The following is a 10462-nucleotide window of genomic DNA, read 5'->3' as shown; positions in this document are numbered from 1 at the left end:
CAGCAGGTTGCCTTCTCCACTGCCCCTCCGCTGCCACCTGTGAGTTCACAGCTCTGCCCGGAGCTAACGATCCCCACCCTGCCTCTCTGCAGAGACAGGCAGAAGGACCACCAAACCCCAATCCCAACACTGCCCAAGAAGCAAAGCTTAAGGATTAGCTTCCACCCTGTCCCACAACCCAAAAGATAAAGGGGTCAAAGTGACACCGGTGCCCAACCCTGACACATGGGAAAAGGTGGGGGATGGGGCTGGCGGGTTTATCTGATGGAGGAAAAAAAAAACCAGATGAATAAAAAGAATTCCTCTCATTCCCATGTGCTGTGGACTGACTTCGTGCCTGTTCCAGCTAAGCCTTCTGGGAACATGTTTCTCACTCTGTTCCAAGGAATGATATGGCACTAACTCTTGCCTCCCAGCGTGGTGGCTGCATCTCAACCTGTTGCAGAGACACCCCGAAGCACCTCAGAGGCCCTGCCTGGAGGCCCAGATGTGGCTCCGTGAGCAGTTCCCGAAGCTGTTGGGGTGGATAAGAACCCCAGGACTCGAGTCCATGCAGCAGCAGCTGCGGTGTCACCGCTGCCATCACCGTGGCAATGTGTCTTGGGGCAGGGCTTGCTTGCGTCTAATTGCAGGTGATGAGGAGACCACCCACTAGCCAAATTGCCCTGGATTTGTTCAGTGCTGGCACTGGCAGCTCTCCCACAGGGCTCGCCGTGCTGACAAGGAATGTACTAGCTTGCAAATACACCCGGAGTCCCCCACACACCCCAGGCAGAAAGGCCCAGACAGACTCCATAGCTCCCCCAACTCGACCCCCAGATGCAGCCCCCCACAGGCCACAGAGCTACTACTAATGCTTTCTTACTTCAGCACCTGTGACCTCCACCCAGAAACATAGCCAACTTCCCTACAGCAAAGCCACCACCTTCTTAGCCCCGAAGTAGCGTTCACTGCAGCCTGCTGTGATTGCCCCAAACTCGGGGAAGCCTGGGTTAGTATTGGCTACTTAGAAACAGTTTGTCAATGGCCCAGCACCTTTGTCAATGGCGGTGAATGTACACACAGTTACCAAAGAGAATGGAAGTCGAGTGGTTCCCAGAAGACTCCGGTGATATTTATGACAAGAGGCCTCAGTTGGACACACAGCCTCCCACATTTCCACAGAAAACAGAAGCCAAAGTAGATGGTTAGCCACATCCATGTCTGTGATGTGGAGGACCCCATCTTCACTGGAGTCTGTCTGTGCCCAAGGCTCCTCCCCTGCTCCCTCTTCCTGCTCACTGAATACATTGTGTCAAGGCTTCAGACAAAGTCGATTCCGTGAATCAAGAACACAGCCTGAAGCCCAGAACCTAGCTCTGAGGAGCTACTGGTACCAGAGTTTGGATGAAGCCACTTGGTGCCAGGCATCCATCTCTGAGAGGTGAGAGCAGGGGTGGGGGTAGGGGAGCAGGGAGGGACTGGAGACCCCTGCCTTGCTCCTAAACCTAAAGATGCCATTTTAAAGCATTTTTGAGGATGATGGGTTTTATGTAGTCGCTTTAGAAAAAAAAAATTCTGCACTTTGCTTAACCCCAGTGCCCCTTCTCTTCTACTGTTAACCGTTGGACACGAGAGGTCTCTTTAGGAGGTGTCCTGTGCATCCCAAGCTCAGGTGCTCCCAGGAGCAGAGATGACCAGCATCCTGTTGGGGTGTCAGCCTCCATCCTCCCAGCATCTTGAAGAGAGTGCTCCTTACCACGTGCAGCCACTCGCAACCAGTCACCTAGAAGGAGTCGGATGCAGCAACCCTTACATGGAGTGCACCTCACACAGCACCAAGAGCCCTTTGCCTGTGGCCTATCACCTGCTCTCTAATTCTGGGAAGATGGGATTTAGGGGTCCCAGAACCCTATAAGCATAAGCTTCAATCCAGGAGGGATTCCTGTGGTTCTTTGTGCTCACCCAGCTCAGGGCAGATTCTGAGACAGAGTTAGCACATGCTAGGGCTCCATCACTAGGGAACGATCATGACACAGGCTTACTGTCCCACCTGGCCACTGGGCCCTGTCCCCTCTGTCCCTTCCCTCCACAGCCAACCCTGCTCTGAAGAGCTTTATAGCCAGACTACAGGCAGGAGCTTATCATCTCAGCAGCATGGAGACTGAGGTGGGAGGCTCCCAATTCAAAGCCTGTACGGGGTGCAGAGTGAGGTCCAGGCCAGTCTAGGCAGCTCAGTGATAGCCTGTCTTTAGACAAGAAAGAAATAAAGGAAGGTAGGAAAGAAGGAAGGAAGGAAGGGAGGGTGGGTGGGAGGGAGAGAGAGAGAAAGAAAGGAAGAAAGGAAGGAAGGAAGGAAGGAAGGGAGAGAGAGAGGGAGAGAAAGAAAGAAAGAAAAAGAAAGAAAGAAAGAAAGAAAGAAAGAAAGAAAGAAAGAAAGAAAGAAAGAGAAAGAAAGAGAAGAAAGAAGGAAAGAGAGAGAAAGAGAAGAGAGAACAAAGAAAGAAAAGAAAAAGGAAGGAAGGAAGAGAGAGAGAGAGAAAGAAAGAAAGAAAGAAAGAAAGAAAGAAGAAAGGAAGGAAGGAAGGAAGGAAGAAAGAAAGGAAGAAAGAAAGAAAGAAAGAAAGAAAGAAAGAAAGAAAGAAAGAAAGAAAGAAAGAAAGAAAGAGAGAGAGAGAGAAAGGAGTGTATAGCTGGACAGTGACCATTTACTCTCCTAGAGTGTAAGGCCCTGGGTTCCATCCCCAGCATCACAAAACAAACCAACTAAATAAACAAGGTCTGCCTAGTTCCCACACTTCAGAGAAGTGCGCCCACAGAAAACAGAAAGCCGCTGAACGCTGAGAGTCCTTGGAAGGAGCCTGACATCTGTGTGTGCTGGGATGTAGCCCTTGGTGGTTTCCTTAAAGGGCTCCGCTTGCATGCAGTTTAGCTTGTCATAACGCTACACTCTTTCCTTTCGACACAACCCAGACTCTGAGATGCCAGAAGCCGCCAGGCCACGGTGGACGGTTTCCTTGATCCGTTAGCCTGGCGGAGTCCACGGCCAGAGCAAAGCCCGGCCTTAAGGCGCATGTGTATCATGCACACTCTTCGTCTCTAGTCACGCTCAGAGTCTCTTGACTGGAGGTCCACAGCCCAGCAGGTGCCGCGGCAGTAAGGCACCCTGTTTGGCCCTGGTCTTCATCCTCGCTGGAGCTAATTGAGACCTTCAGGTGGGTGGGGCCTGGACACACAAGAGGTCTTTGAGGCATCAGGTGAGGAGTCCGGATGTGGTCCACATTCTTCACCCTAATTTGAACAAGTACCACAGCCCCCGCCCCCCTTGAAAATTGCCTCTCTACAATAATAAACAGAGCTCACGTTGAGCGGAAGGCTGCCTTGAACTGCTGAGCCCAGCCAGGGATGTCCAGGCCACGGCTCCGGGAGGCTTCACAGTAGTCAAGCTAATGCAGGCTAGCCGAAAGAGGAGGTCAGGCCGGCCAATCAGCTCTCACCCGGGAGGCGCAGAGGGATCGCTGTGGCGACAAGAGGTTTAGAGTTACGCCTTGGCGAGTTAAACTGTATATAAATAATAGAGGTAGCGAGTTATGGAGAAAAGGGAGCCAGTGTCTGCCTGTTTGCCTCCTGCCTGTTATTCATCACGCTGGGTGGGGCTGAAGCCTTTGAGTAGCTGGCTCTGGAAGTGAACATTAGCGAGGGTCTTGTGATAAGGTGGAGAAAACAGTGGTGAGCTAGGTGTCCTGAGGCACGGGGAGAGGAGGGGTAGCTTCTATGAGCCCACGAGGTAGCAGCAGCAAGCAGGGCCAGGAGCAGGAAGCAGGAATCGCACTGTACCCTATCCCTCCACAGCCAAAGCCCTGCCCCAGAATACAAAAATCTTCCCGGAAAATCTTCCCTAGGGCCGTGGTTGGTTCTCAACCTTCCTAAAGCTGTGACTCTTTGATACAGTTCCTCATGTTGTGGTGATTCCCTCAACCATAAAATTATTTTCATTGCTACTTCATAACTGTAATTTTGCTACTGTTATGAATATGAATATAAATATCTGTGCTTTACACTGGCCTTAGGAGACCCCTATGGAAAGGTTATTTGACACCTCTACCCCACACCTCCCCAAAGGGGTCAGGACCACAGGTTGAGAACCACTGGCCTTGGGCATGTGGGGAGAACAGCCTGCATCTTCGTGCCAAGTGTCATGTGACTCACACGGACATGGGAGAGGGGGTACAACCCACCTTTCCCCTTCTCTTTCTGCTGTGTGTGTGCTGTCTGTAGGAATGGAGGAAGGTCCTCTGTTTCCCTATACCACACAGCTTGTCCTGATGCCTGAGTGAGGTGGCCGGGACCAGCATGGGCCCGATCAAGCCTCACTACAGACAGAGACCTATAAAGTGTGTTTTAGAACACACAACAGGTTCGGTGGGAATAACACAAAATAACTCACTTTTAACGCCAGGTCAGCAACTGCTTGGGAGGAACTGCTCGGGAGGAACGTTCAGGGGCAAGGTCACATTCCAGATCATATCCAAGAGAGTTAGGGACAGGTGGCCTCGCTGTGGTTAATGATCCGAGAGGCTTTTGTGAGTGCGAACCACATTGGGACAGAGAAAACAACCCACGCTGGGCCCGTATTGCTGAGATCCCCCCCCCCAGATGCTCTGTTTTAAGAACTTAAAAGAAAATATACTTGTTTGTTTGTTTGTTTGCATTTGGTGTGGCTCATGAGTGCCACTCTGTGCCCGTGGGGGTCACAGTTCTCCCTCCCCACGTGGGTCCCAGGGATCCAATTCAAGTCCCAGGCTAGGCAGCAAGTGCCTTTACCCACTGGCACAATGACATGATTTTAATACATACATACATACATACATACATACATACATACATATATATATAAAATTTTTAGTTCTTCTCTCCTACAAGATTTATTTTTGATTGTGGGTAGACATATGTGTCTACATGTCTGTGCACGTGAGTGCAGTGCCCACAGAGGCCACAAGAGGGCATCAGATCCCCTGGAGCAAGAGCTACAGGTGGCTGTGAGCTACCACCTTAGAGCTGAGACCCAAACTCAGATCTGTTGCAAGAGCAGTCAGTGCTCTTAATACGGAGCCATCTCTCAGCCCCAAGAATGCATATTGCAGCAAAATGGATATGGTATGTACTCCACCATGCCAACCATCATTAAACGCACAGTTTGGTGACATCGAGGACATTCACTCTAACACTCTCTGTTTCTGGGAAGTCTTCCCAGTCTGACTGAAGCTCAGTCCTCCTGAAACACCAGCTTCCTTCACCCTCCCCCATTCTACTTCCTGTCTGTGTGGATTTTGTCTTCGATCAGAGCCAATAGAACATGTGTGCTATGAAAAGACATTCATTAGCTTGGCTAATACAAAAGGAGCTGGGCGGTCCAGCAATGGCCACCTGCAAGCTAGAGACTCCCGTAGCTATCCTGCCCTCAAGGCTGGACAGATTGACAGTCACAGTCAGACACTGAAGGCCTAGAGCTTCCTGGGGGGGGGGGGGGCACTGGAATCCACTTGGAAGGCCAAAGAGGCTGCCGTCTTCAGTGACGGTAACTTCTGCAGTCACACACACTCCCTCAGGGAGATGCCATGTCTGCATCCCTTAGACCTCTTTCTATCTGGGCCACCCATCCAAAGGTGCTCTCTCTGCAGATGCCCAGAGCTGTGTCGCCCTGGTGATTCTAAGTCCGGTCAGGTTGACAAGCTGGCCATCCCAGATGTGGCTGTTGGGGGGAACTCTCTCACATATGGTGTCTGGCAGGGTCTGTCCTCATGAAGGTCTCCTTTGCTTTGTTCCTCTGTTCAGGGATTTCAGAATTCCATTCTCTTGAGAGCCAACAGCTTCCATCCAGAACACACACGGACACACTTCTCTCCTCACCTTCTGGCTCACTCATCACCCCTCTCTGAAAACTCCCTCAAGAGATGTAGAGAAGTATGCCCTACTAATCTCAGCTTCTCCCAGTCTAATCCAGTCGACTGTCAAGCTTAACCGTCACTGGCTGGTAGAACACCTGCCTGGCATGCATGGGGCCTTGGGTTCCACGCCCAGAACCAGGCTTTGTGTCTGCAGTGGTTTCAATGAGAACGGTCCCCACAGGGGCACAGATTTGAATACTTGGTCACTATTTGAAAGGATTAGGAGGTCCATCTTTGCGGGAGGAAGCATGTCACTGAGGGGAGGGAGGTGGGTTGAGGCTTCAAAAGCCCATTCCAAGCCGAGAGTCACTCTCTTCCTGCTGCCTGTGGGTCCAGATGTGGAACCCTCAGCTCTGTCTCCAGCACCATCTGCCTGCACGCTGCCATGATGATAAAGGACTAAACCTCCAAACACTGTACGCAGGCCCCAATTAAATGCTCTCCTTTATAAGACCAAGGTCACGGTGGCTACAAGTGTCACCGAAGTGGAAGTTGGAGGTTTAGAAGTTTAAGGTTGTTCTAGGTGACATTGAGAGCCTCAAGTCAGCCTGGGTCTCATGAGATTCTCCCTCTCCAAAACTATGATGCTAACCAAGAATTCTGCAGCCTCCAGGCCTCCACTGGACAGAGGGAGTCCAGACAGGGCCCAGCCCATAGTTCCCCCCACCCCATTAGGGTCACCCAAACCTGCTTCCAGCACCTAAGCTCCCTAACTACGTCTGCTGGCCATGTGCCAGGAGCAGTTACCATGTCTGATGCTAAAACGCTGGGTCCTTGCCATGTTTGTGATACAGTTCCCCCCAACCCCCCCCCCCAAGATGGAACACATGCTTAAGAGAACAGTTCATTCCCTCATCTCTGACTGCAAGGTCCCTGCTACCTTAGACAGACTCTCTTCAACACCGCTTCCCGCTTACATAAGACATGGTCCGTAGGGAAGTTTTACGGCAGCCAGTGTGACAAATGTGGCCCTGACCTCCCCTTGAGCTCAGGAGTTCCAGTGTAGGAACACAAGCTCACCCCAGTCACTGACTGGATCAGCCAAGCCAGGACGTGATGTCACACTAGTGACACTTAGGCTATTATCTCAAGGTGGCAGTGTCTCCCCCATAACCACACTGCTCTGAGGTTCATGTCCACGAGGTGGTTGTGTGGAGGACGACTCACTCAGACACAGTTGTGGGCCCTTCCCTCCATCTTTCTAGGGTACTGTCCTTGCAGTAAGTTTCCCTCCAATCTAGGTACACACACGCACTCACGCATGTATGCATACACGCATGCATGCAAATAAATAGATAATTAGAAAAATAATACAATTAATTTTAAAGATTAAAAATAATCTCTGGCCGGGCGTGGTGGCACACACCTTTAATCCCAGCACTCAGGAGGCAGAGGCAGGCGGATTTCTGAGTTCGAGGCCAGCCTGGTCTACAAAGTGAGTTCCAGGACAGCCAGGGCTATACAGAGAAACCCTGTCTTGAAAAAAATCCCTGAAGTGTGCCTGGGAACTAATGAAATTGCCTGCTATCCCCGCCCCTCACCAGCTGCAGCACCCTGGGGAGCAGGCTCAGCAGGCACCTCACCTGGGCAGCACAGTAGACCTTACCCTGAGAGTGGGTGCAGGAGAGCCAGCTCTAAGGGTATGAACATGGGAGAGCTGGCCCCACAACTTGTCTGCCCCAAGGGTGTGAGAGCAAGAGAGCTGGTAGGCTGACCATGTCAGATACCTCTCAGGCGCAGATCCAGGGCTTTGAGTTGGTCCACCCCAACATCTACCCCACTGATGAACTGCTGATGACGGGGGTCGGTCTTGTACATCCAAAACTACAGAACCTCCATGACACAGGGCAACAACAGGAGACCCGAGAGGAGTCCCTGTGAGGTGCCAGTACTGACAGAGTAGCAGAAGCCAGAGGCCTTGTACCAGGCCAACGAGTCATTGCAAAGAAGTTCGGACAAAAGGGTACACTGTGGGACACACTGTGACACACTACCGCTTCCACAATGAGATTTTTTCCTCTCTATTGCGGGGAGGTTGCAAGGGTGGAGGGCGGGTACAGGGGAGGAGGAAATGTGTAGGATTAGGGTGCATGATTCGAAATTCACAAAGAACCAACCAAAAGCTAATAAATAAATAAATAAATAAATAAATAAATAAATAAATAAAAGCTCAGCTCTGCCCTTCTGTTGTGACATCCAGGGAACGGAGAGGGCCACAAATGACCACAGGTGAACCTGGAAAGGGAGGGTGATGTGCTACCATGACTTTCTCTTCTTCATACCTATCCTGGCACTGACACATATTAGCCTGTCGTTTCTCCCATCAGCCCATACTCCCAGTTCCACAGGGTTCTTAGAAGCAGCTTTACAGGGGCCGGATACGGGATCTCTGGGTGGCCCAGGGAAGCCACACTTCTGGCCAGCTCTAGGGGAATGTCAGGGAATCATGTCTGGGGACGCAGAGACCATAAGTAAGAGACTGGCACATTTTGTCTTCCTATTGGAATTTTGTCGTGTGCCTGCATGCAATTGCCTGTGGAGGCCAGTAGAGGGCATCAGATTCCCTGAGCTGGAGTTAGAGGTGCTTCTGAGCTGCCCGACGGCATGCTGGGAACTGAACTCAGGTCCTTTGCAAGAGGAGCACAGGCTGAACCATCCCGCCACCCCCACACCACCATGTTCTAAACGGAAAAGGGTACAACACACCACCTTTCCAGTTAGGTTTGAAAGAACGTGAGAATATTTGGGGTAAATTCCATCGATGTCTTGAAGTACATGTTTATTATTAGACCCAACAGTTACTCTGAAGGTGGAAGAATAAGAGGTCTGCCTGCCTCACGACTCAGGGTCAACCCCAGGTCAATCTACAGCTGTCCTTCCAAATGGAGACATTTATCCCTCACTTGTGCCCACCCACCCCATGAACCTGCCCTGTCATCCCCACCTGTGGTAACTTTTTGTTTGTATGAGACAGGTTTTTCTGTGTATCCCTGGCTGTCCTAAAACTCACTCAGTTGAGCACACTTGCCTTGAACTCACAGAGGTCGTCCTGCCTCTGCCTCCCAGATGCTGGAATTAAAGGAATATGCCACCAGGCACAGCTTACATAACTTTTTTTTTTTAGTTAATATTTTAGGAGGTGGTGTGGACCAATCCTTACCCAATATATGAATTGTCAGGTTGCATGACGTCACTAATTCTCTGTCCATCAAAAAATAGAATTTAACCTATTAAATCCAAAAGCTTAAGTTAGCCTGGGAAACCCACACACCCCCATCCTCTCAGCTCCATCTGAGGCCAATCCCCAGGCACAGTTCTGAGTAGGTTACTTGCCAGTATGCCTGAAGCCCATTAGTTAGATTTTCTTTGCTAATTTGTTACAAATTAGTCAGGAAAAAAACTCACTGGACACACAATTTTAAAGATGCAAAATAGGGCTGGAGAGACGGCTTGGCAGGTGAGAGCACTTGCTACTCTGCAGAAGACTCCGTTTCTGTTCCCGGCACCCACATGGTGTTTCAGAACCATCTATAGCTCCAATCACAGGGGATCGAATGCCCTCTTCTGACTCTGCAGGCACCAGGCATGCATGGGGAACATCAGACAAAACACTCATACGCATAAAATAAAAAGGCAATATTCTCAGTAAGTGGCCACGAGAAAACTGGTTGCCACATGGAGAAGAATGAACCTGGATCCCTAGCTCATAGCAGCCCCAAGATGGACCAAAGACCTTACCGTAAATCCTAAGATGGACAGAGGCTGAAGTCAAACTTCAGGGCCTGGGCGCTGGCAAAGACTCTTTTCAATAGAATCCCAGTCACTTGGGAAGTCCGGCCAACAGTTGACAGATGGGATCTCCTGTGATTAAAAACTTCTAAGGAAGTGGTTAGTGGAGCGGAGCTGTGACCACAGGGAGGGAGAGACCTTGCTCGTTGCGAAACTGATGATGTTAAACACCTACATCGACTAGGAAAGAAACCCCCCTCCCCCTCCCCCCCCCCTTATAGACCGGCGGCCCCACCCTTTGCTTCCTTTAACATCCAGTCTGAATAACGCAGTGTGGATTAAGGGTGTGGAGGCACCTGGCTCTGGTTTTCTCTTTGTATTTCCCTCTGTGTTTATTTGTCTGTTTGTTTGTTCGTTCATTATGTCTGCTTGGGGAGAACGCATTAGAAGGCAGGACATGCCTGCGCACCTGAGCGCAGCAGCCATTTCCGTCCACTAGAGGGCGTAGCACCTCCCTCGCCCGCTGCACCTTGGTGCCTGATGTCTCAGCCACAGATGATCTGGTTCCAGCCAGGCCAGAAGGAGCCCAGAAGCCGGGCCTCCTGTGTCGAAATCCAGCGGGCAGAGAAGCTTTGATTCAGGAGCCAACTGAGATTGGGGTGTGTGGCGGCAAGGCATGGAGACAAAGAAGCAACTGTGCCTGGCTAATGATGAGGGTGAGGCCTGCCATGCTGCCATTTCCTGGATATTGACGGGTGCTCTCACCGCGTTAAGAATGTTACACGCGTATCCTATTCGCTCCCCAC

General features: G+C 50.9%; 1 long non-coding RNA gene across 1 annotated transcript; it reads right to left on the bottom strand.

Annotated features, from left to right (window-relative positions):
• Nucleotides 1-947: 947 nt before the first annotated feature.
• On the bottom strand, nt 948-9858 carry Gm33739. Its single transcript, XR_879269.2, has 4 exons — nt 9666-9858; nt 4427-4535; nt 3343-3497; nt 948-1765 (listed from the first exon to the last, which is right to left on the bottom strand). It is a non-coding gene; the product is annotated as a predicted gene, 33739 (long non-coding RNA).
• Between the last annotated feature and the right edge of the window lie 604 nt (nt 9859-10462).

Source organism: Mus musculus, chromosome 8 (assembly GCF_000001635.26).
Source record: "Mus musculus strain C57BL/6J chromosome 8, GRCm38.p6 C57BL/6J".
In the NCBI taxonomy this organism is placed as follows: domain Eukaryota; kingdom Metazoa; phylum Chordata; class Mammalia; order Rodentia; family Muridae; genus Mus; species Mus musculus.
The sequence above is the reverse complement of the archived record's forward strand: the minus strand, read 5'-3'. Positions and strand labels throughout refer to the sequence as shown.